The sequence below is a fragment of the Cryptomeria japonica genome, chromosome 1, assembly GCF_030272615.1.
Source record: "Cryptomeria japonica chromosome 1, Sugi_1.0, whole genome shotgun sequence".
Taxonomy (NCBI): Eukaryota; Viridiplantae; Streptophyta; class Pinopsida; order Cupressales; family Cupressaceae; genus Cryptomeria; species Cryptomeria japonica.
Window position 1 is genome coordinate 216,987,223 of NC_081405.1, and position 20,930 is coordinate 217,008,152.

Genomic DNA, 20,930 nt, shown 5'->3' on the forward strand with positions numbered 1-20,930 from the left:
ATAGCACATTTACTGCTTTTGATCACACATTTAAATAGTTTTCATACATATGCACTACAAGATCATGCATACACTGCTCAGAGTTGCACATTCATTGATTTAGGCAACACATTTATAGTTTTTGGTCATGCATATGTTCTTTTAGCACATTCACTCAGATACTTTGTAAAATTTTATTTTTTCATAGTCTATTAACTAATACTTTTTGCAGATTTGACTGTCAAAGACCTAAAAATTTCAAAACCGCTAACTTGTGCTTTTGTAGGGTATTTCTCATGAATTTATCACATTTAGTTTAACTAGGGGTTTTTTAATTCACCATCCTTGCTTCACATAGCTTAACTAGGAGGTCAATTTACAACATCCAACTTGCATTTGTGTCTTCTTTAAATTAGTTGCACTTATATCAATTTTTAGGGGTTTAAAATTAACCTTTGTTTACCGTGTTTACACAAAGTGGTAGGTTATTATGCTCTCGCCTCCACCAGGTGATCAGAAAACTAGACCCGCTTTTTAGAATGTGTAACCTTTAGAGGGCTTGGCTCCTAAGTAGCCCTTAAGGCTCGGTGAGAGGGAATGACCCAAGTGGAAATGGGCTAAGGCCAAGCTCTTCTGATCCACTATAAATAAATCATGTTTGTAGAAAAATTTATAGGCAATGAGTGTTGATTAGTCCATACCAACATTATGACTCCCCATAAACCCTGTAGAACACAACCTATATAGGATGGGAGGCCTTCCTTAATGGATCATAACATGTCACATGTATGGCCATTCAACCAGATGCCTTAACTAAAAACTCTTTTGTGTAGATGCCCAAATCCTTCTAGTTGCTGGTGCAGGAGGTCGGACCTCTGAAGCGGCTCACATACATACAGTTCTTAGTAGAGATACAAAGTTTTCCATGAGGAGTTTTCATGGGAGTTGATGCTTGGCTTCCCTAGAGAAGTGAGTGTCGAGGGTGGAGCCAGTGGGGTAAAGCATCTAAGTATCCACTTTGAATAGTGTAGCCTTGGGGAAACCCATGTGAGATTCAACAACTAATGTCCTGACCTACCATAGGAATTGTACTTTTCTGTGCATTTTGATTTCAAAACATTGTGTCTATGGTGTTTCCAAAACATTTTCAAATCAAAGCAGAAAAATAATCATCCTGGTGAAAAACTCAAAACTTGTTGGAAAAGAAATAGAGTCACGCATTCACAAGATAGAGCCGCGTTTTTACAAACTTTGATAGCACATTTACATAGCACAACATGATGCTCATCTGGGGAAACTTGGAGCTTATGGAAGAATGTATGATGCCAGATCTTCTCCATATCATGCCACTTGGTCACAATGTTATGCTCAATGGGGTATTTGAGAGTCAAAATACTCCTCTTGGACTAAGCTTCATCTCCAACATATATCCTTTTGCCCCATACCAACCATCACACTGATATGTCTCAGTCTTCCAAAAATACTAGGGTAAATATATCAAGGAGCATCATCTCCTACAAATCTAGCCTTAACAATTCCAAATTCATTATTGCAGAGAAGGGATTGGGTTTCATCAGTTTCAGCCATTCTAAAAAATTCAACTACAACATCTATAAAATTTCTCAATATCTTTTGCAAATTGATAACTATCTGTCAACATTTTTTGAGTTTTCGCAAAGAGTGTGTTGGCTAGCATGTTTGTACTTAATTCCATGGTGAAATAATTTTTATCGCACTAATTCTAAGTGTACCCTTTGGCTCTTGAATGAAGTGTTGAGAGATTTTATGTTTATTAGAACCATGTTGGAGAGTTGGGGTGTTTTTATAACGAAACAAGAATGTTGTCAGCTAATCAGGAAAAACTCAAACTTACATACCTACTAAAATTTGGTTCCAGAGTTGCTAAATGAGTCGACTACACACTATCTTGATGTTTTTTTAATAAGTCAAATTTCAATGCATTTATGGGTATTCCTATTGTTTATGAACCTATCAGAGACCCAACTCAAATCTTCAACTGCATATTTCAAGATTGTGGCATTCCATGAGAGTACATTAATTTTAATGAATTCCGGTAAATAGTCCATGTACATTATTTATGGTTTATTCAAACTTTCATTAAGATTTTTGGCAAATGGTTGATCTACATTGTCGATTATGTTGCATTCTTTATGTGATGTAGAATTATGAAGCTTGGTTCAAAATTTTAATTATATGTCGATGATAGTTTCTTAATGAAACAAAGATGCCAAAATCAATATAATCAATTTATTTTCCTTTGTGGGCCTGATAACTCCTTAGGACCATAACATTGCCACATCAAACTCTCACATTACTTTAATCAACCACTAAGGATTAAGTATCAGGCCTTTGTTGGATTTTAAAATTATGGAACAAATTCAAGGATTTGGTAGATTTTAGAACTATTGAACCATGACAATGACAGGGTACAAGAGTGTTAGGTCCCGAAGACAACTGAGAGGGGGGGGGGTGAATCAGTTGTCAAATAAATTCAAACCAAAAACAACTTAACCAAACTTAATGCTTAATACTAGGAAACCAAACTTAATGTCGGTAGACAGTTTATCAGTTATTTGTTGTACTGTTAAAGATTAATGCATGAAATAGAAAGACAATAATATCTACAACACATAACACCAATATTTGTACATGGAAACCCTGTAAGGGGAAAAACCATAGTGGGAAACCTTACCCACAATCAGATGATACTACTATAGATAGTATGTGTATACAATAGGGGGTCTGCACATGCAGAAAGGCCAAGCGCCTAGAAATCACTACTCAAACACAAATGGGAGTCACATTGACTACAATTAGATGGTTAAATTCAATAATGTTGTACTGCTCAAAATAGCATCTTCATATGCTGGATTCAGTACAGGTTTAGTTATGATATGTCTTCACAAAATCCTCCTTCAACCTTCAAACGATGTCTGCATGTATAGCTCTACTTATTCTCGCATATACCTTATTACAAATATTTTTCCCAATTGCATATCGATCTTACAAATAAGATCTTACATATATACCAAAGCCTAGGACCAAAATATATAGGTCGGCTTTACAAAAGATATTACAATAAAACAATTTACAAGTAAATCAATACCAATGCAATATCTGATTCAACATGTTGGCTTAATGCATTTATAATAATAATAAATCATCTCCATAGCATGTCGTGTTGATTTGGAATAGATAAGCCTACCGGTGTTTATCCTGCACCTATTTGCTAGTAATTGCAAATATGCAAACACGAATATACCAATGAACAAATCTCCAAGACAAAGTGTCCAAATGATGTCTTCAACATAACCAAGTGTTTTCCATGTTATTCCAAGTGTCGATGAACAATATATCTTGTTGTTGATTAAGATACTAGTGACTGTGCATGAGTCACTTTCTTACCGGTGAACATTACCAATTCTCCAAGTGCCAGTAGGCTAACTGGAGTTGATAAGTGTTGACATCAATGACAAAAACATATCAACATATCCAAAATACCAACAATGGGTTCAATAAATATCAGACTGACCGATAATGAAGAATGAAAAGATGGGTTTGACTAAGTACAAAATTTGGACCATAACTTTGGTTTTAAGGAGGACCAATTTTTTTAAATTCAGGGTAACAATAGGATTTGAAGAGGTATGAGGTCTGAATAGGATGAAGAGAATCTAGACTTAAATGAGGACTAGTTCCTTATTCATTGGGCTACAAATTTAGGAGGTAGTAGAAGAACATGGAGCTTCTCTGCCAAGGATGGAGGGGAACCGAGCAAGAACCAAAAAGCCAAAATTGGAAAGCCTACAACACACCCAAAAAAAAAACTTATTTACAATTATTTACAGGGTCGAAAGCCCCTACCTCAAGAAAGCTTTAGATTGCTCACATGAACCTATTAACATGTTGAGAGAAGTATCTGTCGGTGCAGAACAATGATTGATGAATAAAAATAATCATTCCCAACTACCAGCTTGCAACTATTATAAGAAGGGTTCCAATAATAATGTCATGTAAAAGCTTTTTAGAAACATTGGAACCAAAAAGCCACTTTGCATTATGAACTTCTAGCTACAATGTGTTAACACCATGTTCTGTAAGTTGATCTAAATATCTACCAAGAATAACAACATCTTTTGTATGATTCTTTGAATAATGAATCAGATCTCTATTAGGGAAACCTTCATGAAGAATGCGAGGATGATCTATAGGAACATTTTTATCTGAATTTGAACATTCCAGATGTCTACCTTCAAAGAATGCAACATCAAATTTATCTCTAAAACAAAAATATTCTAGTACAGGATGATTGTTGAATTCTTCTAAGTATAGCTTGTCTTCATAATCTTAATTACTAAATTTGAATGTCTCAAAATCAAATTGCATGTGAGATATTTCATTGGTGGTGCATGATTGATTTCCTTAATATGTTTTCCATCATCTTCACAGTTTTCTAAATACTCATTATGTAACAGTTCTTCATTACCATGGTTGTAAATGCATTGAAATGATTCATAATTTGATTATACATCAGTATTAGATACATCCTTTAATTGTTCATGACTACACACTTCTTCTTTATGTTGTCTCTTTATGTTTGCCTCATTAAAATCATTTGCTAGGAGTAAATAAAAAATCTCAAATGTGAAAGCCTTGAAATCCAAAAAAAATAATTTTTCCAACAAACTCTTGTTTAATTTCTCATCATCAAAACCCTATTAAGTAGAGATTGTAGTTGGGCATGTCGCCAACTCTCTCAATTGAATGACATCTACATTTTAAAAGGATTAGCTTCATCAACATGTAAATAATAAACTCTAGCAATGTTAGATGCCTCATTTTCAATCACAGAAGATGCTTGGAAATGTGTTTCATCAAACACCATTAGTTTTTTACAAGAAAAAATAGATGTCATTGGCTTTGCTCCTTTTGTAAAAGATTCTTTTGCAAAGGCTCCTTTTTTAAATAAAAATCCTAATTATGAAAAAACAATTCAGATTCTAGGACTTTTATTATACTTTTATTTATGCATTTCATTCCAAGTATAATCACATCATCTTCTATTTAAATAGTTTCTTTATGAGAATCTTCTAAATTTTGCACCTTCTTATGCTTCAACAAGAATTTAATTTTAGGATGTAATGCAGCAATGAACACACATAACTGATTATTTTCAGTTGGTTGATACTCCCAAGGATTCCTTTCAAGGCATTGATTGAATCTTTCAACAAAGTCCCTAATAGGTTCATCCTCTTCCTTTTGTATTTAAAATAATTTAAGAAATAACTCATAAGTATCAACCTTAGGTTTAAATATTTCAAGAAACCTTACCTTCAAACTGTACCAATCAGTAATGCATCCTTACTCCAAATTCTGAAACCATTCTACTACATCTCCAATGAGGCTTTCAACAAACAACCCCACAAACACGTCATCTTCTTGCACTCCAAGAATCCCACAAGAAATAGTGAATGCTTTAATATGATCTTCTGAATCTTGTGTTTTGTCTCCAAAAAATCTTGGAAAATGTTTTCTGGATCTTTCAGGAAAAGCTAAGTATTGGGGCAAAGCCAAGGCTCTGATTTGAGCTCCCCATGGCTGGGCTACAAGAAAAGCCATAACATACACTAGAATTCTGCTACCAAGAGATCTTCAAGTTAAACATAGAGTCACCAACCTCCATCCTTAGGGAGCCACCTTCAAATTTTGTTGAGAACAAACACCGGTCTTGCAATGATATTTGTAAGTGCTCTCTGCTTGTTTTACAAGGCGCAACTACCTTCGAAAGTTATGGCAGGAACGGAAATACATGGTATACTTTTAACCAAAACTTAGAAAAGGCACACTACCATCTACCCATGGCCATGAAATAGATGTGAAAGGTTAAATCTAGAATTAAGTGAATGCAAAAAAATGACACAAAGTTCCCCTCTCCCATAACCACGAATAAGAAACAAGAAAAAGTTGAGTAACGAATCTTCATAATAAATTAATCAATTTGAATTCAAATATTTAGAAATAACAATCCACATAATTTTCATATAATAGGAATTGCAATGAGAAAATATTACAAAAACTTAGGAATTTGCAATTTAAAGGAAACATATATAAACACATAGTTTTATTAACATTTCCTTCACCTCCCAATACAAAATTTAGTTCACAGACTCATTTCCCTATATGAAAAAACTGTGATTGAGAAGAAAACTGACTGCCCCCCATTCTCAATTTTTTTGTTACATACTTAAAAAAACCTTTCCATCTATCTTTTCAGTTTCATAACTATTTCTTTTAAAATCATTATGGAAAGAAAAATAAATTCTCTTCCTCTTCCTGTGAGTATAGTGGGAGCTAATATAGTAATTTCCTTACACATTTGATCTACAATTCTAGGGAACAATATGGACCCACCACTGAGCACAACATTCCATACAAGTCTTACGAATATCCACCTCACACTTCATAATGGAATTGTATGTAGTCACATAGACATCGGCAACTTCCATTCCTATTAGAGATGGTTGGAAAAAAACCTCTGTACATCTAAACCTTTCTACACCAATGTTGATCACCTGACCATCATGAAGATCATAGTTCTTTTTGATTGAAGAGCTAATTTTGCAGTCTCCAACTCTTTTTCATAGTCAAGAGACACATAGGCCAATTCTTTTTTCATGTCATGAAAATTTTTCTCTCTTTGTTGTTCTGGTGAAAATGTATCCATGTTTTGTTTGAGGATGGCATGAGGCAAAGAATATCCCTTATAGATTGGGATAGTGTGTGTAAAACCATCACTAGAATCCAACACAATACCAATTGTTCATCTATTTGCATTCAAAGAAAGCACTCCCTAAATTGTGATATAAATGGCAGGCACGTTATCTGTGTCATTTTCTCCCAATTTTCCTTGGAGTTGAGTTGTGCTTCAGTGAGATGAACATGATGCTCATCCAAGGTGACTTAGAGCTCATGGAAGAATGCATGATGTGAAATCTTCTCCATATCATCCCAATTGGTCACAATGTTATGCTCAATGGGGTATTTGAGAGTCAAAATACCCCTCTTGGATTGAGCTTCATCTTCAAAATATAAATCCTTCTCCCTCATACCAACCATCACACCAGTATGCCTTGGTCTTCTAACAATACTGGGGTAAACATCACCAGGAGCATTATCTCTTGCGAATCCGGCCTTAACCATTCCAAATTCATTGTCATAGTGAAGGGATTGGGTTTCATTGATTTTAGCCATTCTGACAATTTTGAACTACAACATTAGTAAAATTGCTCAACATCATTTGCATATTGATAGCTATCCACCAATTTTTTTTGAGTTTTCATACTAAGTGTGTCGGCTAGCATGTCTGTACATTGTTCCATGGTGAAATAAATTTCATTGCACCAATTCTAATATACCACGTGGCTCTTGAATGAAGTGTCAGGAGCTTTGATGTTTATTGGAACCATGTCGAGGAGTTGGGGTGTTTTTAGAACCAAACAAGAATGTTGTCGGGTAGTCGGGAAAAACTCAAACTTATATACCTACTAATATTCGGTTCAAAAGTTGCTAAATGAGCCGACTACTCGACTACACATTATCTTTATGATTTTTCAATAAGTCAAATTTCAAAGCATTTATGGGTAATCATGCTGTTTATGAACCTATCAAAGACTTGACTCAACGCTTCCATTGCATATTTATGGCTTATTCAAACTTCCAGTGAGATTTATGTCAAATGTTTGACCTGCATTGTCGATGATGTTGCATTCTTTATGTGATGTAGAACTATGAAGCTTAGTTTAGAATTTTAATTATATGTCAATGACAATTTCGTAACAAATCAAAGATGCCAAAAGCCATGTAATCAATTTCTTTTCCTTTGTTTCTCCAATAACTCCTTGGGAACATAACATTACTTTAATCAACCACTAAGGATTAAGTGTCGGGATTTCGTTGGATTTTAGAATTATGGAACAAAGTCAGGGACTCGGTATATTTGAGAAATATTGAACCATGACAATGACATGGTACAAGTGTTCAAGAAATATATGACTAACTAACAATGAAGAATGCAAAGATGGGTTTGACTAGGTACAAAATTTGGACCATAACTTTGGTTTTAAGAAGGAGGACCAAATTTTTTTAAAAATCATGGTAAGAGTTAGGAATGAGATCTTATGATGGATTAGGATTTGGATGCTTATATTTAGTGCATTCTTGTTATGTCATATGATTCTTACTTGGTTTAATAAAAGTTCCGAATTGGAAAGAAGAGTAGCACTTATTGTTATAATCTTGTATATGTGTATGGTTATTAATCTTGATGCATTGTGTAAGGAATAATCTTAAGGAATTAATCTAGCTCCATTTGAAGGAGTAAGATGTAGGTAGTTTCATGATGCAAGGTTAAAGTGCAATAGGAAAATTTGATTTGGTGTTTTAAAATGAACCTACTTAGTTAATGCGGTTATGTGTGTATGCCTTGGTAGTTTATAATCTCATGATAAGAAAAAGTGATGAGTAGAACTTGAATGTACTAAATGTTAATGATTTCTTGATGTAGATATGTTGTTAAGATGTGGCTAGTAAGTAGTGATGTTAAAGTACCCTAGGGAAAGAATGAATAAAGGTATACATATGTTTATCATTAAGATGTTGATTCCACTTGCCTTATATGTTACTATGATTTTGATCATGATGTTCTATGCATTCTTATGGTGATAATCTATGTTTTGGATTTAAGATAGTTTACTATGTTGCATCTAAAGATGATTTAAAAAAAAATTATCTCTATTTTGTTAGTTAGTTTAATCATTTTCTCTAGGGTATTTTTGTTGGACATTCTTGCTGCTAGGATATGTTGTTGTCATTGATGTCAACATATTCTTACTTCGGTGATTGCAGATTGGTTTATTGGGATCATGTTTTATTTTATGGAGTATCTCTAGTATCATTATATTCTTCTGCATTGGTTTTGGTGATCCAGAAATCTTAATTGATCATATCATATGATCCGGATTGCAGTTTGTTTATCTAATCAAGTGCTTTGCAGAGTTCAGTATTTCCTTTGTTATATTTTGGTGTGATCAGATCTTGAGCTAAGACTTTGGGAGATTGTTTGGGATGGTCATGTGTATCTTCATTTTAGATGGTTCATGATTTGGTGCTCCGCAAGTTATCTTTCTTCATGACAGTTGTTGTTGTTTCAGTGTTCTTGAGTTTTAGATGTTGATCGATGAAGATTTGATAAGTTGTGTTGGTAAAGTTGTTACTGATGATTCCAATGTTCTTGCTAGTGTTTCCTAAGTATATCCTATTTGTTTTGATGATCCACATTGATTGTTGTGTGATTTTTTGGTGATTTTTTTGAGCTGGTGATGTTCTTCATGTTATGCAGTTTTCTTGGTGGTGTAGCATGTTGCGGTTGATCTTGGCATGATTACCGGTTGTATTGAGCATTTGGGAATTTGATTTAGGTCCATGTTATGTCATGTATATGATTATATTGGTTTGGTGGTCGATCTTTGTATCATGTGATGTAATTTTGTAATTAGTAGTTGAGGGTTTAGCCATCCTTGTTGTCAGGGTTGATGAATTGTATTAATAGGTGATATATTCATGTAATTTAGTGATTGTGGTTGTGTCCGCATTATCAGAGAGTGGTGTATGTATGAACAAGTGATTCATCCTTTTCTATTGTGATTGAGTAGAGATTGGTGTTGTAGAGTAGACAAATGTACTTAACCAAAACTATCATCAGGCATTTACAGATGTTGTTATAGTAGTTCATTTGATTTTGGATTGTAGTCAGAATCTTTTTGTAAGTCAGTTAGACTTCCTTGTAAGGTAGTGAACCTTCCTTGATGGTTGTATCTTTCCGGTTTATTGTATCTTAAGTTGTAAGCTCTAGGTAGTGTTCCTGAATGCTAGTACATTCCCCATTGCAATATTTTCACATACTACTGTAGAGTATCATCTTATTGTGGGTAGATTCCCACCATGGTTTTTCCCTTAACCGGGTTTTCCACGTCAAAATATTGGTGTTGTGTATTGTGCTATAAATTTTCTTATCTTTTTTGTTGTTACAGTTTATTAGATTTGTATTTTTGGTTGAGTTTGTAGATTCAGTAGAAAACTAATTTATCCCCCCTTCTTAGTTTTATCTCCTTGTTGTTGCCAAAATTTGGTATCAAAGCTAGATCCTCCGAAAGAAGCTTAACTTCTTGAGGAGATTCGGGATGACAATTGGAGGTGTTATCTTTAAGGAGATTATGATATTTGATGGAAATAACTATGCTATATGGAAGAACTGGATGGAGGTGCACTTGAGATGCCTTGGAGAAGATTACAAGAAGATTACTAAGAATGCCTATTTTGTTCCTCCGAATGGAGTAGTTACTATTGATGAAATCAAAGAAGCTAAAAATAACATTAGAGAAAAGGAAGCATTATTGAGCGCCCTAACTGATTCAAAAATCACTAATGTGATGGTACTTTAGACTGCACACGAGATCTAGGAGAAGCTTTAAACCTTGTATGAAGGAGATAAAGAAGTCAAATTTGCTAAGTTGCAGAGTTTGAAAGGAAAGTATGAGATGTTGAAGATGGGAAACGATGATAACATAAACACTTTCATGGATTAGGTAAATGAAATTGTCCTAGGTATCATATGTGTCGGTGGAACCCTTGAAGAAGATGAAATCATTACTAAGGTATTGAAGATCATTGCCTCTTTCTTACAAACATAAGGTAGCTGCTATTGATGAGATCCAGAGTGTGACTACAGTAACAAGAGATATGTTGGCTGGAAAGATTATTGGATTGGAATTGAGAAAATTTGGTGAATCACATGGAAAGTCTGAGACAACATTTAGAGCATCTGTATCCAGAAATAAGAAGTATGATCCTGAAGAATGTAGAATATTGAGATATGAAAGAGAATTGGAAGAGCTTGAAGCACTGATTGCTCAGACATTGCCTAAGGGAGCTGGTAAGTATGATGGAAAATTGCCTCTGAAATGTTTCTCTTGCAATAAGATAGGACATTTTTCTTCTAGATGCCTGGGAAGAATGTCTAAATATGATAGGCATGATAAATTTGATAAGCATGGTAGGAATGATAGATATGAGAAGCATGAGAAGTATGATAAACCTTACAAGCCTAACCAAAAGTACAAGCATGACAAGAATTGTTATTATATTGTTGATAAAGGTGTACCAGATGAAGAATCAGAAGGAGATGAAGTGGTGTTTATTGCTATCAAAGAAGATGGATCGATGCTTATTGATTCCACAAGCTGTGTTATTGAGGAGAAAGCTTTAGTTGATAAAGTTGAAGAAAAAGATGAATGGGTGATTGACAATAGTAGTTCAAATCATATAACTAGTGATAAAAGAAAATTTGTGAGTATGGAAAGGTATGATGGTGGAATAGTGATATTTGGAGATGACAAAGTCTGTGTGATCCATGGTAGAGGTTTTATTTCCTTTGATGGTAAGCATAATATTGATGATGTCTTGTATGTTGAAAGTTTGAAGCATAATATTTTAAGTGTTGGACAAATGGTAGACAAAGGTTATGATTTACAATTCAAGAATGGAAAATGCTAGATCTTAAATGCCTCTGGTATAGAGATTGCATCTACAACTAAGACTGAAGGTAATATCTTTCATTTGAATGCTGGTGAGAAAAGTTAATTGATTGCTCAGATTGATGAAATTTGGTAGTGGCATAGGAGAATGTGTCATGCTAATTTTGATTCAATGATTAAGATCAGTTCTACACAAGCTATTAGAGATTTGCCTAAAATTGTTAAGCCTACTAATCCAGTATGTAAAGAGTATTAAATGGGTAAGCAAACAAGGATTTCTTTCAAGAGAAAGAAGTATACATCGGATGGATTGATAGATCTTGTGCATAATGACCTATGTGGACTTACAAATGTTAGAAGTGTGCAAGGTGACATAAATTTCATGTTACTAATTGATGATTATTCTAGGATGATGATTATTCAAAGAAAAGGTTGAGATTGAGACATGACTGAGGGTGAAATGTCTAAGATCTGGCAGAGGAGGAGAATTCTATTCTGGTTAATTTGATTCATTTTGTGAGAAGCATGGGATTAGAAGACAATTATCTGCTCCTAGAACCCCACAACATAATGGAGTTGTTCAAAGGAAGAACATAATTGTCTTGGATGTTTCTATGACTATGTTGATTGAAGGGAATGTTTCGAAGGTCTATTGGAGAGAAGTTGTTATCATTGTTATTTACACATTCAACCAAGTTCATATAAAAGGTGATACTGGTAAGACTCCTTATGAGATATGGTTTGGTCATGTTCCTACTATGAGATATTTCAGAATTTTTGGTAGCAAGTGTTATATCAAGAGAAATGAGGATATAGGAAAGTTTGATGCAAGAAGTGATGAAGGAATTTTCTTGGGATATTGAACAAAGAGAAAATCCTACTGGTGCTACAATAAGAGACTGAGAAAGATAGTAGAAAGTGCAAATTTGAAGGTTGATGAGAACTATGGAAAATAAATTAGAGCATGCAGATATGATGATGGTCAACATATTGTTTTAACACCTTTTCAGACTAAAGAATTGAAGAAGAATGATCTGGTAGATATAGTTAATCTGAGCGTTGCTACTGTCGATGGAGAGATGTGGGAACTTGAAAATAAAAATAATCAGAAGACTCTGAGGTATGTAAGATTGAATCATTCTGAAAATCAGATTATTGGAGATAAAAATAAAGGTGTGATGACTAGAAGAAGTCTAGTTGTTGAAAAGGTATGTTTGATTGCTAAATTGAACCTAAAGATGTTGTTAAAGCTTGCAAAGATGAAAATTGGATAAGGGCTATGGAAGAAGAATTGAACCAGATTGAAAACAATAACACATGGGAACTTGTACCTAGACCTAAAGATAAGAAAGTGATTGGTACCAAATGGATATTCAGGAACAAATTGAATGAAGCCAATGAAGTTGTCAGAAATAAAGCAAGACTGTTATGCAAAGGATAATCACAAAAAGAAAGAATTAGTTATGAGGAGACTTTTTCTCTGGTAGCTAGACTTGAAGCTATTAGACTATTGCTTGCATATGTTTCCTGTAAGGATTTCAAGGTACATTAGATGGATGTCAAGTCAACTTTTCTAAATGGTGATTTTGAAAAAGAAGTCTACATTGAGAAACCTGATGGATTTTCATTATCAGATGATGGATACATGGTATGTAAACTGAAGAAATATCTTTATGGATTGAAGCAAGCCCCTAGAGCCTGGAATGCTAGATTGGATAAGTATTTACTAAAATTGGGATTTAATAAAGGTATTGTTGATAGTAATCTATACTTTAAGGTTAAAAATGATAACATCTTAATTTTTGAAGTTGTTGATGATATTATATTTGGAGGAGATGATAACTTGAGCATGAAGTTTTCTAGTGATATGCAGAAATAATTTGAGATGTCTATGATAAGAGAGATGAAATTTTTCTTAGATTTGTAGATTTCACAGGCTAAAAAGGTATTTTTTATATCTCAAACTAAATATGTGAAGGAATTATTGGAGAAGTTTGGGTTGGATAAATCCAAACCAATTGGAACTCTTATAGTGACTAGCTCCAAATTGTCTAAAAATGATGAATCTTTGAAAGCTAATCAGTCTTTCTATAGATCTATGGTTGGTGGACTGCTATATTTTACTCAAACTAGACCATAAATTATGCATGTTGTGTGCATGGCTACTAGATATGAAGCTGATCTGAAAGAGAGTCATGTCATTGTTGTGAAGAGAATATTCAGATACTTGAAAGGAATTGTGGATTATGGTGTGTGGTATCCAAGGAATGATTATTTGATGTTATGTGGTTACACTGATGTTGATTGGGAGGGTGATGTTGATGACTGAAAGAGTACCTCTGGTGGTGCATTATTTTTAGGTAATAAATTGGTTTCATGGGCAAGTAAGAAACAAGACTTGGTGTATTTATCTATTGCTGAAGCTGAGTACATTGTTGCTGCTAGCAACTGTACTCAGGTAGTTTGGATGAAGCAAATGTTGAAGGATATCAAAGTTATTTATGATGAGCCTATTGTCATATATTGTGATAATTCCAATGCTATTAACATGTCAAATAATATGGTGCAATATTCAAAGACTAAGCATGTGTCAATTAAATATAATTTCTTAAGAGAAAAAGTCAGTGAAGAAGAAGTAAAGTTGGAATATGTATCTACAAAGGAATAGATTGCTGATATTTTCACTAAGCCTTTACCTACAAATACATTTGCCTATTTGAGAGACAAGTTAGGGGTATATACCCCTCCTGATGATAAATAGATGCATTAAGTCACATCAATCCGATGGACTTCACAATCTTATCTCTTTATCCAGATTGATTAGTTGGTGTTTCTCCTCTAGTGGAGTAGTCTATTAGATTGGTTAAGTGTTTAAAGGGGAGAGAATCATGATTTATTCATCTAAGGGGGAGAGTTTGGTTTTCTATTTTTAGATCCTTGGCATTGTTGTCAAAGGGGGAGAGAAGCATGTGAAAAACTATTTTATCTACTTGATCTTAGGGGGAGTTTGTTGGAGATATTTTCTTTCTTTGCATTGATTGCTTTTCACATTCATATGTTGCCATCAATTACAAAGCGGGAGATTTTTGGATATTGTTGCTGCTAGGATATGTTGTTGTCATTTATCAACATATTCCTACTCTAGTGATTGTAGATTGGTTTATTGGGATCATGGTTTTTTGTATGGAGTATCTCTAGTATTATTATATTCTTCTATATTGGTTTTGGTGATCCAGGAATCTTAATTGATCAAATCATATGATCCAGTTTATAGTTTATTTATCTGATCAAGTGCTTTGTAGAGTTCAATATTTCCTCCGGTATATTCTGGTGTGATCAGATCTTGAGCTGAGACTTTAAGAGATTGTTTGGGATGGTCGTGTGCATCTTCATTTCAGATGGTTTGTGATTTGGTGCTCTGAAAGTTATCTTTCTTCATGATAGATGTTGTTGTTTGAGTGTTCTTGAGTTTCAGATGTTGACCATTTTAGATGCTTAAATTAATTATTTTTAATTAATTTAACCCTCCTACATAATTAATTAATTTAATTGTGTTAACCTTTATTCTTCTCAATATTAGTTGAATTTAATTTAATTAATATTGTCACTATAGTCCATATAATTAATTTATTTAATAAATCAATTTTCCCTTTTTCTTCTAAAGTCCTAAAAAATTAATTCTTCTTAATCCCCGCTTTAATTAATTAATCTCAGTTAATTAATTAATCCAAGTAATTCCTACAAATCACCTTTTTCTAATCCATCATTGGCCTAATTAATTATTCTATAAACCCTCTTAATCCTACTTAGCATTATTCTTCAAATTTTAATTACCCCACTCATTGTCTCTCCTAGTCAAATCCTCCTACAAATCCCACTTGCTCCTAATCCCCACCTAATTCTTCTTAATAGTCCCCTTAATCCCTTCTTAGTGGCTAATCTCTATGATTAAACACAAAAGTCAACCATGGCCATTTATGGCTAAATTCTCTTGCCCCCTCCTCATCTTCCACCTTAAATGCTCCCTTTTTGGGTGAATGTAATATCACATTCTCCCATTCTTCTCATCTTCCCAAGGAATTTTAAAATTCCTTTTTCTTTTTCCAATCCCCATGCACACAATATCTTAGAATTTTTTAATACCATGTGCATCCTCCAAGGAATTCTTAATTCATTTTATCCTTCCTAGGTGCATTGGGAACTCTTCCCCATGTACCTTGCGGAGGGTGGAGACAAGAAATGCCTTTACGAAAAATCTCTTGATCTCCACCCCCCTTGTCATGTCATTGTCCCTTGATCCATGTGATCTCTTCCTCTCAATCCTAGCCCTCCATTGCTTTTCAATCTTGACCATCCATTTTTCCCCATACAATTGTATAAATTGGGGTCTCCATCCCCTCATTTGACATCTCCAATCTTAGTAATTTTATGCTGCCATCTTGAGCCCAAAAATCCATTCAAGAGCCTACACTATAACCAAATTTCCTACATACCCACACTTAGCCACTTCCATCTCACTTAAGCATCCATCATACATCCATCAATCCAATCATTGATCTATTTTTTGTCCACATTGGAGAGCCATCCACATCAATCCATTGAGCTAAGCAAATCAAGTTGGAGAAGGGATGCTACTTCAAACTCATCAAGAGCTCAATCTAAGGAAGTAGGTGAAATTTGGGGAAGGTATAATGGTTATTTATGCTTTTTAGTGTTTATGCTTTGTGCTTTTTATCTCTTTAACCATTATGCAATCCTTTGATTTTTCTCTTCATTTTGGCACGCCCGATGGGACCCATGTCCTGAAAATCTAATCATTTTTGCAAGTTTTCCATGATTTTCAGTTATAGGTTGCGGATCAGTGTGGGTGTCTGCACAATAGTGTGTGCATTGTGGCTTCAACGTGTGCTCTTATACATCGACGTGAGTGTTTGAAATTTGAATTTCACTAACTCATCGTTTTGCAAGACTGTCGATCAGCATGAACGACATAGTTTCAGTGCATCCGCGGTTTTAAATTTACTTTGTTTGGTAGATTAGATTTAAATTTAATTTATGTTCTTAATTAGTTGAAAAACAAACAAAAAATTCAAAAAATCAGTTAAAAAAAATTGTCAAGTTTTAAATCCTAATTTTAGTTTAAAATTAAAATTTTTTGGGCTAATTGTGCATCAGCACATGCAAAGGCGGATCAATGCCCACGCCCTGGTTCCAGCGTGTTTGCTAGACCTTGTTAGCCCGCTCCCACAGATATTTAAAAATTTCTAATTTTTGGTTTTCCTACTAACTGTTTCTGTGTTTTCTTTTAGTGCATATGGATGCACATTAGCACGTAAGCTTCTTCACCAGCAGGTTCAGTTAGGTATAACTATGATTAAATTTTTTGAATTTTCAATTCTATTTTTTCCCACTTTTTATTTTTTTGGTAGAAGACTTACTTCAATGCATGCGTAGGCAAATCAACACCTTCTCAGGTGCTGCAACGTGTCTACCTCTTGAATAAGGTCTGCGTTGTATCCTTGGGGATTTTTGTTTACTAATCAAATTTTGAGGTTCAGAGGTCTACACCATCTCTTGAAGACTAGAAACTAAGACTACTAACTATTTTTGTTGCAACACATTGGTCCAAGACATACTTTTTCCCACTAAAGTAGTTTGTTTGTTGCATTTCTAGTTAGAAAATTATGAACATGTGGGATTAAAATGAACCATTGTTTTTTGTGTTTGGTGCATTTTCACATTTAGTGTTGGGTGGACCCACCGTTGCACTCTAGTATCCTCTCCCCTCACCTTTGTGGATCTTGGGTGTAAGAGAACGAGTGATCAACAAAACCCTCTTTTTTATTTTGGTAGTTAAGGGGTATTCTTGATTGGGGATTTCATCACCCCACAAGGGTATCTCAAATTGGGACACATCAAGGATATCAACTCTCTCGATGTGATCTCGAGCGGGTTTTCCAAGCTGCTATATAAATAAGTTGGTCAAGCGACTGGAGTGCTAAGTGAATTCGACATATGTTGGGGCCTTCTCTACACCAATAAGCTCAATTAGAGCCTTAAGTGGCTTGCTTCAAGAATCCGTCGTGGGCTTGGTGATCCCTCAAAATTTCCACTAGATACTAGTTTTAGTGGCCAAAATCCTACATTTGATAGTGCAGGGGATGCGAATCGTACCCAGAAGTTACTCATGTATCCACTCAAGATGAGACACAAAATCCCCATCTAATAGATCCTTGGATCTTTGGAGTAAGAGAATCTGGTATGCCCAAGAAGTGAGTGTCGTGGAGGGGGGCTAGTGCTACCAGAATCTCTAGTTGTCCACCTGAGTGAGGTATTACTTATACGAGGGGTCTATCAAGTGGTTTCCACTTTCTAGCCTAAGTTGTGTTATCTTCAAGTGTTTTCATTTGTGTTATACCCATAAAATTAATTTGGGCTAATGTAGGCCCCACATCACTTGCACACTTGACATTTAGTGTTACACTTGGCCAATGTGTTTTCTATGCTTGATGTTTTCTTGCCAAGAGTAGATTGACAAACAACCTCCCCACTTTCCAAATTTCCACACCTTTCATAGTCAAAGTCGCAATCTAGTCGACCTCATTTTCACCTCATATTGCATAAGCCTAAGTTGTACAAGCATCCCCATAAATCTATCCATCGTCCAATCAAGAAGAAGAAGCTCACTCAAGCCCAACTTGTTAGACATTGTAAGTTTTGGTACACCAACTGCAAACTCTTGCTTAAGCATAGGACCTTCTTGCATAGATATCATGATTTTATTCATGGTCATAGCAATGAGTTTTATGCTAGTTATGAACTAAGAGTTTGTTCCCTACACAAAGGATCAGGATTGTCTTTCAATACCAACTATCATCAAAATCAGGGTGGTCACATCCCTTCATACAATTTTCCGTCTAAACCTATCACTTATTGAGTCATTTCCATCCCAAGGATAATATGGTCATCACTATCACCCTTCTTTGATCTTTCATCATCCACACTTTCCAAGTACTTAGCACATAAATCAACTAAATAATCAACCTTAATCAAAATCAATCAATTTCTAATCCTTCAATCAATCATCCAAATCAAATCAACCTCATTCTAAGGTTGTATACCTTGTGAAGTTTTGTTTAGGCCTCATATTAGGTCAATTAATCATCTAGATTCTGTGCTTGGGAAAGAATCTCCCCCAAGTACCTTTAGCTCATATTTTGGATAGATCAAAACCCCAATCCCAAGTCTTTATTTTTCTTAGGATCATCAGTCAATCCTTAGTAGAAAGAGAATTTGATCACTATCCTAAGGTCTAAATTTCACCCAACTTGGCTGTCACTTTGTTTGTGGTTTTCATCAATATCCCCAACCTAAAATCCTCATCCAAGGACTAAGGTGCTATCTTGATCAAATTAGGTCCTAATCTAGGGACCCCATCAATCATTCAATCCAACTTCATCAAATCCAAATCAAATCAAAATCCAAAAAATTTCGTTGTCCTTTCACCAAGCTTTTTCTTCCAAGATTATTCTTGTATGGTCATAACTTGGTTTCAAAAGAAGATGGCCAAACAGCAATATGGCATGTCAGACATTAGCATCCTATATCAAGACCCTACACAAGATTCCATGCAAGGAAAAAATGTGCAACCTAATGTTCAAGATCCGCAACCACAAGTAGACCCTAACATGGTTGATCAAGATGATCTCTCCCCGGAAGTGTGAGCATTCCTAGAGGATTCATATAATTTGAAAATGATGGAGAAATTCTTCTACCACAATCCTAGTGGTCTCTTGAAGACCCTCATTCAAAATGGAGCTCATCTCCCCCTAATTTCGATAGATCCATTCTTGATCCAAAACCATAGGGAGAATTTCCTACTACTCACATTATTGCACCTATTGTTCATCCTCAATCTATAGCACCTGTGATATCCATCTTTGTGGTTTCCATCGAACCTTCTTCCTTTTTGGAATCTATACCATTATCCAATCTGATCATGTCTATTCTCCAACATGCTTCTATGCCATCCTCTTCTACTCACCCACATGTTTCTATTCCCCAATCTTCCATCCCTCTCAACAATACTGCTAATTTCATCAATACTTCTCTTCCTCACACCACAACAATCCATGGGTCACAACCAGTTGTCACCTCCCAAGTCCCCATCACATCGGTCATTGCATCTCACATTCCTACTTCTTCATCCTACCAATATATTAGTGGTGGTGGTATACCTTCCACAACTCACCAGATACTCGAGGAAAACATGGTCCATCATGTCCAAGACCCACAACATGATATAATCAAGGAAATTCAGGACATGAAGAACATCATCAAAAATATGAAGGAAGGGACTAATTAGAGAAAATATTATTCATTTGAGAAATTATGTCCTTGTCCTTATGATCCTTCAATATTAGTTGCACCTTACCTGCCAGGGTTTGAGATGCAAAAGTTCACGAAGTATGAGGGTCAGGGGGACCCCCGAGACCATCTTCGTGAGTTTCACATCTTATGCCAAGAAGTCTCATATAGTGATTTATATCTTCATAGAATCTTCGCTAAGAGTCTCATGGAAGATATTCTTGCATGGTTCTCATCTTTGCCTAGAGGTTCTATCACCTCCTTTCTAGATTTAGTAGAAAATTTTGTGGCCCACTATGCTTACAACATTGTCAATGATGTTTCTATGATGGACCTTTGTAACATAAAATAGAGTCCTGGAGAAAATTTCACCAACTTCTTACAGAGGTGGTGACAGCTTATCAAGAAATTCCAGTAGGATATCCTAGAGGAACATCAAATTGAATTAGTCCAAAAAAATATGGTACCTGAACTATCAAAACCCTTGACAACTTAGTGTTTAAAATCCTTCCAAAAGTTGACTAATAAAGGCTTAGCCCTTGAACATGTCTTGTTAGAGGATGGCACTCTAATGCATTATCAGAAATCAAATCAGAATACTTCCTCTTATCATAATGAAATAAACCAAAATTTTGGTCTATAAATAAGAATGTAGTCAATAATGGTGTCACTGATGGAAAGTAGGTCTAAATTGTGGCCACTCCTCCAAGACCCACCACAAACAATCAATCCAACAATCACCAAAACAATCAAAATCAATCTCAAAGGCCTCCCAACAATGTCTCAGTCCAAGGGCGACCACCCCGATCTAACAATCAGGCTCCAAGGGAGTATACTCCTCTTGCTGAGCCCATTGAGGTTGTGTTTCAAAAGCTTGTCCAGGATGGTGTGGTTGTCTTTTCTATAAACCTCCCATTTGATCCTAACCAACCTAAAACTAGGTGGTATAATGAGAATGATTAGTACTGTGAC

The 20,930-nt window shown here is 35.0% G+C and overlaps 1 pseudogene; it reads right to left on the reverse strand.

Moving 5' to 3' along the window:
* Nucleotides 1-6,262: 6,262 nt before the first annotated feature.
* LOC131042889 (actin-101-like) lies at nt 6,263-7,251 on the reverse strand (annotated as a pseudogene).
* Nucleotides 7,252-20,930: the final 13,679 nt, after the last annotated feature.